Genomic DNA, 6,755 nt, shown 5'->3' on the forward strand with positions numbered 1-6,755 from the left:
ACTGCTAAACTTCATGTGGAAATGGAGGTGTAAGCAATGAATACTTAGAAGGAATGGAGTAGCTAGCCATTGTGGTTGAAGGAATAGCACCTGGAGAGTATATTGTCAAATATCCAAAAGTACAAAATAGGGAAAAGGAGGGAAAGTGGGAGAGAATGGTAGGAAAGAAGAACAGTTTAAAAAAGGAGAGAACTTTCAAATGTACCAAAGGTATCTGAAAGATATAGCAAGATGAGGATATGAAGGTGATCATAGAAGTAGGCAATCTGAAGCTCACTGCTGATTTGACAAAATCTGGTTTATTTGCTGGGGGGATCTGGCTGGTAGAAGCTCAATTGATTTGGTTAGTATCAAAATGGTTATAGAACAAGGGGGACAGATTTGCTGTTTGGAGCATCAGGGAAATGTGGCAATATCTTGAAAGTACATGAGATAGGGGATGGCTTTATGTTTTATTTTATTTTCTATAAGGTGTGAGAAATATGAGCATATTCGCATTATAATAGAATGATCCAGATAAAAATTGGAAACACAACAGTTCAGGACTCAGGACTTATCATTGTAAAGCCCTGTTCCTTAGGAAGATGGGCATGGGATCCACATGAAGGACTTGCCCTTAATTCACTTCCTTCAGAGGGGCAGCTGAGAAAACAAGTACACATCTAGTGTTACTGGGAAATGGTTAGAGTTCTTATATGATCCCTTTTCTTCTCAATGAATTAAAGGTGAATATCATGGGAATAGTAGGTATGGGTCTTATGAAAGCCTATTGTAGGTAAAAAAGAGAGAAGATACAGGCTTAGAGGGTACAGATCTTTTGTTCTTTATTGGTATACTGCAGGAGAGTAGAGAGGATGGATAAAGGAGCAAAAGAGCTGAGTCAATTGGGTAAGGAGGGGGCTGGTGGAAGGTCAGAAAGGCTGTGGGGTTGTATTTTTGTCCCTCCAAACCAATGAACTAGAGGCTCCCAAGAAATTGAATGTTGTCTAACCAGAGACATTAGAGGGAGGGAGCTGAACAACCCAGGCATTATGTTGGGGATGCTGAGACTGTGGAATGTTAGAAAAGACGATCATAGAGGAGTATGAGGTTTACTGAGTCCCTGAGCATGACCATGGGAAGGGGATACTTAGGTGAGTAAGGAGAGCATCCCTGAAGACAGAGAGGCTTTGGGTTGACCATGTCAGGGTCCTGGAGAGATCCTAGGGGTGAAGTCTGACGGGAGGACGGTGAATGTGCCAGGAGACCAACATGTTCAGAGGCTGGAGGTGGGTGGAGGACAGATGACTAGAGCATTGGTACAGGTCCAACACTTGGATTGGAGGGGTGACTAGGGTCGTGCAAGAGGACCAGGACATTAGGTCTGATCACTTTGCCTGCAGTTTCTACCAAGTTCCTGGGGGTAAACTAATGGGAACACCTGCAGAGAGACTGGCACATCACCCAGCTCCCGCTGCAAGCCCAGGATCCACCAATAGTAGGGCAGACACCCCTCCCCCTCAAACCTCACCTCTGTCCCTGGAGCATCCTTTTCCTGTGCCAGTACTTCTGCCCCTATTGTTATGGTTCCCAGGGCGGGACTTGCTAAACTGCGGAGCAGTTGTTAGTCAGCTCTACTTCAGCAGGTGCTCTTGCATTCTCCAACAACATCACTTGGTTTCCTCAGTCAATATTGCCAGAGTGCTGTGCAGAAAACCAGCAGAAAAGATGGATTTTCCTAGAGGATTGGTGGCACTTTGTCTCCCTTGCCCTTAGGTGGCAGTGTTGACCCATGTTTCTGCTCCCCCCTCATGCTAGAAAAAATGGGCTGGAACCTTTTTCCTCTCGAAAAAATGTAGATTCTTTGCATCCTTGTAAGCTAGGCTGATACTGGAGCTGGATATGCTTCCTTGGTGGGGTCCCTTGTTAAAATTTACTGCCCAGGAACAAAAACTTTTTTTGCTTTTCAAATTGGCCTTTCTCCTGTGGACCTGCCTAGGTTCCTCAGCATCTTGTATTTCTACTTCTTGAATGGTTTTGTTATAATCTTTCCCTGGGTTGCCCTGGGTTTTATATATGATAAAATTTATTCTTTCATTATAGGAGTCAGTCCACCTCAGTATAGAAAATTTGGAAGTTAACGTGAACCTAGAGGGTATTCATGCTAAGTGAAATAAGTCAAACAGAGAAAGACAAATGCCATAATAATTTCACTTATATATGAAAATGAGAAAACAAAAACAGCAAATGAACAAAATAGAAACAGACTTATAGACACAGAGAACAGACTCACAATTGACAAAGGGGAGGAGGGTTGAGGGGCTGGTTGAAAAAGGTGAAGGGATTAAAACGTACAAATTGACAGTTACAGAATAGTCACAGAGATGTGAATTATAGCATAGGGGATATAGTCAACAATATACTGATGAATATATATGGGGCTAGGTGGGTACTTGAAATATGGGGGGGGGGTTGACCACTTTGTAGAGTACATGATTGACTAACCACTATACTGTATGTTGAAACTAATACAGAATAATATTGAGAGGGATTGGAAGATAGTGGTGGCATAGGCAGACATTTCTTGTACCTCCTCCCAGGGCCAGACTAGAAATAAAATTAAATTGGGGAAGATTCACCCAGAATTACCAACTGGGGGCCAGCTAAGGAGAAGGCTTATAACAAGGAAAGGCAAAAACCACCTGAAGACTGGTAGAAAGGGCGAAGTTTTGAAGGGGGCTGGCCCAGTATTGATCCTGGCAGGCCGAGAGTGAGGAGGGATCTCTTGACTACATGGGTTTTGGGATTGTGTGTGTGTGTGTGTGTGTGTTCATGTGTAACCGTGGATTCTGAAACACTGAAAATGACAACACATTACTAAGAAGAAATTGAAGAAGACTCCAAGAAATGAAAAGAAATTTCATATTCATGAAATGGATGAATCAACATAGTTAAAGTGGCCACATTACATAAAGCAATATACAGACTTCATTCAATCACCATCAAAATCTTAATGGCATTTTTTTTTCAAATAAATAGCACAAAAATCATCAAATTTGCGTGAATTGACCAACGATCCTGAGTACCAAAGCAATCCTAAGAAAAAAGAATCAAGCTGGTGGTATCACACACCCTGACTTCAAATTATACTGTAAAACCACAATAATCAAAACAGCAAAATAAACTAACAAAGTGGAGAGAGACTCAGGGATAGAGAAGAGACTGTCCACTGTTAGAGGGGAGGCGGTTGGGGGCTGGGTGAGAGGGTGAAAGGATTAAGCAAAGGAAATAAAGACTCAAGGACACAAACAACAGAATGGTGATGGCCAGAAGGAAGGGGGGTGGGAGGAGGTAGAAGGCAGTAAAGGAGGATAAATGGTGATGGAGGGAGACATGACTTGGGGTGCTGAACTCACCGTACAATATATAGATGATATAGGACTGTATACCTGTAAACTATATATGATATTAATATCACCAACATAAGCTCATTTAAAAAAAGAGTAACAGTATAATACTGGCAGAAAAATAGACACACGGACCAATGGAACAGACAGGAGAGCCCAGAGATGATCCCAAACATGTAAAAGCAAGTAATTTTCTTTTTTAAAAAAATTTTGTTTTATTGCTTAAAATATTACAAAGAGTAATACATATGTCTCCTTTTTTCCCCCTTGAGCTTCCCTGGCCTCCCCTACCCCCCAGTGTCTTCTGTCCATTGGTTATGCTAATATGCATGCATTAGCAGCAAGTAATTTTCAACAAAGGGGCTAAAAAGATACAATGGAGAAAGGGAAGTTTCCTCAGTAAATGGTGTGGGCACACCTATAAAGCCACATGCAAAACAATAAACCTGGACTGGAATCAGACACCATGCACTAAAATTAAGTCAAAATGGACTGAAGACTTTAATATAAGAACCGAAACACTAGAGCACATTGGTGAAAGCATAGGCATTAAACTTATGGTCAATACTGTCAACATCACAAAATACATTATATATATATATATATAAACTTTTGGTCATTGGCCCCAGAGGGGTTTCTGTGAACTTGATCCCCAAAGCAAGGAAAGTGAAAATAAATAAATGGGCCTACACAAATCTAAAAGGGTTCTGCACAGCAAAGGTCAACATCAACAACACAAGCCCCTTTCTCACTCCTCCGTTAGACGCAAGACTGGTGAGATGGGAAAGGGTCCGGAGCACTGTGAGCACTACCACTGTGCACTGCGGGGTGACACCCACACAGGGAGGACATGTCCATGCTCTTCTCCCTGACAGGATGCTAAGCGGCAAGCCGAGCCCATGCCTAGCTGCGAAGGCCGCAGGGCAGGAGCCGCTACGTTACTCTCTCTCCCGTTCTTCTCACTGGAGAGTTGGGGTTCTGTCTCTTTTGCACATCAGCTGTGGCAAGAGGCAGAATTAGAGTCAAAGAGATCCTGCTTCAATCTAGAGCCAAGGCCTGGGCTTCAACCCAGCGCAACCAAAAAGCTGTGCACTGAGGGGTACTGGGAACTGGCCGAGGGAATGCTATGCCATGTCCTTGTGTGTGTGTCTCCTTCAGAGAAAGCCCGGGGGGAGGGCAGAGCATCTGTGTGTGGTAGGAGAAGGGCAACGCTGTACCCTCTGAATAAATACCAGTCCCAAACAGATTCTCACCAGGAACCCCACACCCTCACATGTTCCTCACTCTACCTCAGACGGTGACCACGCATACCCAAGTGTCCTAACCCGCCTTGAAATGTCACATGTACCCATTCAAGTAAGCATGCCCTCTGGTATTGCCATGGTCTCATCCAGAGGTCAGCAGCTGGTGTCTGTAGGCATGTTGGGGACTCAACTCATGCAGAACTAAGCCAAATGTTTGTTCATAGGAGCACTTGCTATGGGAGTCCCCTGAATTTCAGTGGTTTCCCCAAACCTGTTTTTCCATCAGGGGCTCATGCACCAACATCAGGTGCCCTGAAGCCAGTGTTTGCCTACTTAGACTGGTTGCTCAGTAAGCAGGTTGTCCTCATGCACGCCTCCTCTTTTCTCTCAGAATATTAACCTTGACATTAAAGCTGCCCAAACTGGCAACACATCCCATGGTTGACTCATGGGATTCTGGCATCTCTCACATAAAATTAGACATTTGAGGTCATCTTCAGTAGCTATTCACACATATCCAACTAATTCCTTTCCTTCTTTGCACCCAGAGTTAATTACTTTATATCTCACATTGTACAATTTTCCTTGAAAAAGACAAACTCCATTACCACTGTCCTTTTAGCAATAACTTTCACTATCACTGTTGTATACTTAAAATGTTCTCCTTTCTTAAGGGAGCCCAGCTATCCTACAGAATCACTCCCGATGACCAGGATATGTGGCTTCCCTTGCACAAAACACTCACACGCACAGGCCCATGTCAATTGTCACTACATGCAGAGTTAAATAGCATAACTTTCCCCTTAGTGGTCAGTTTCCAAATATGCCTCCACAGGAGCAGGTGGGGGCTATTCTATAGTCTCTGTAATCCACCCTACAGTGCCTGCTCCACAACCTTTGCTCCACTGTTGGAAAATCAACCCTCTGTCCCCACAGACTCTGGTAAACTTGCATTCCCCTGTGTCTTGAAATAAATCCACGGCTGAGATCACAACCACATCACATGGTGCCATCACTCAAAATGAGTCCTAGGGAAATCGTCCTGCATGAACTACTGCTTAATACATGCTCAGGAAAGGGGAACGGAAACCCTCATGGCACAGCTCGGATAGATGTGGTTAAGTGGTTTCAGGACAGGAAACAGTTTGGCCTAGAGTTCATCCGAATACTAATACTCTCGGCTAAGAGACTCCATACCCACCTGCATTAAAAACATTCTCTTAGAGATTATAACCCAACATACCTTGAGAAACATTAACAACATATTGTACCTGTAAAAAATTAACCTTGATGTGTAATAGTCTTGGCTGACAATATTGATGTGCGAGAGGAGAATACTGTTTTCATGACTCCTGCATATAAAATCCTCATTTGGTAGATTTATTTTTATAAATCTAAAATCTAAATACCAGGATGAACATTTTGCTAAGAGAGGGTTAGATAACATTCCAGTGTCCCAGAAAGGACAATGGATGCTTCTTTGTGACATATTCAAAGAATTCCCAAGAGAAACTTTGTATTAATGACAAATGCAACAGCCCATGCTGTCCATTCCAGGAGAGAGGAGGCCTTGGCCACCCCAGCCTGTTTCCTACAGTGCTGGCGTTAGGAGTTTTCTAAAAACACACCCCGCTAAAAATTCTTCCGCCATCACCTACAGGATAAGGTAAACACTCCTGGGCATGTGATGTTGAGAGAATTTCTGTGTTCCTACCAAACTACCTGAGTAGCCCATCTCTTACCTCAGTCCCCTGAGATTTCCCTCCCTGTCTTTAGCAGGCACCCACATCACCAAAGAACTCTCTCTTTCTTTTTCTAAGTCACTACTTCAAAGGTCCCGATCTGTGTCTTAACTTCGGTGGCACTACTCTGAGATCCTTGCAGCCACTACAGTTTGGCGATTGCCTGTCTTTGTCAGTGCTCTGTGAGTGTTGGCCCTGGAGCCTGTGACAGACAATGCTCCTATCCTTGACTCAGAAAGGAAAGGAAGTCCTTTGACTCAGAGGTGCGGATCAGGGCCGGGCCTGGGATGAGCATCAGGCTTTTTCATACTTTCCTGATTTCAGAAACGTTATATGTCTGGCCTCTAAGTATTCCATGTTGGGGAAGCCGGATGCATTCCAGG

The sequence above is a fragment of the Myotis davidii genome, unplaced genomic scaffold (assembly GCF_000327345.1).
Source record: "Myotis davidii unplaced genomic scaffold, ASM32734v1 scaffold2272, whole genome shotgun sequence".
Classification (NCBI taxonomy): Eukaryota; Metazoa; Chordata; class Mammalia; order Chiroptera; family Vespertilionidae; genus Myotis; species Myotis davidii.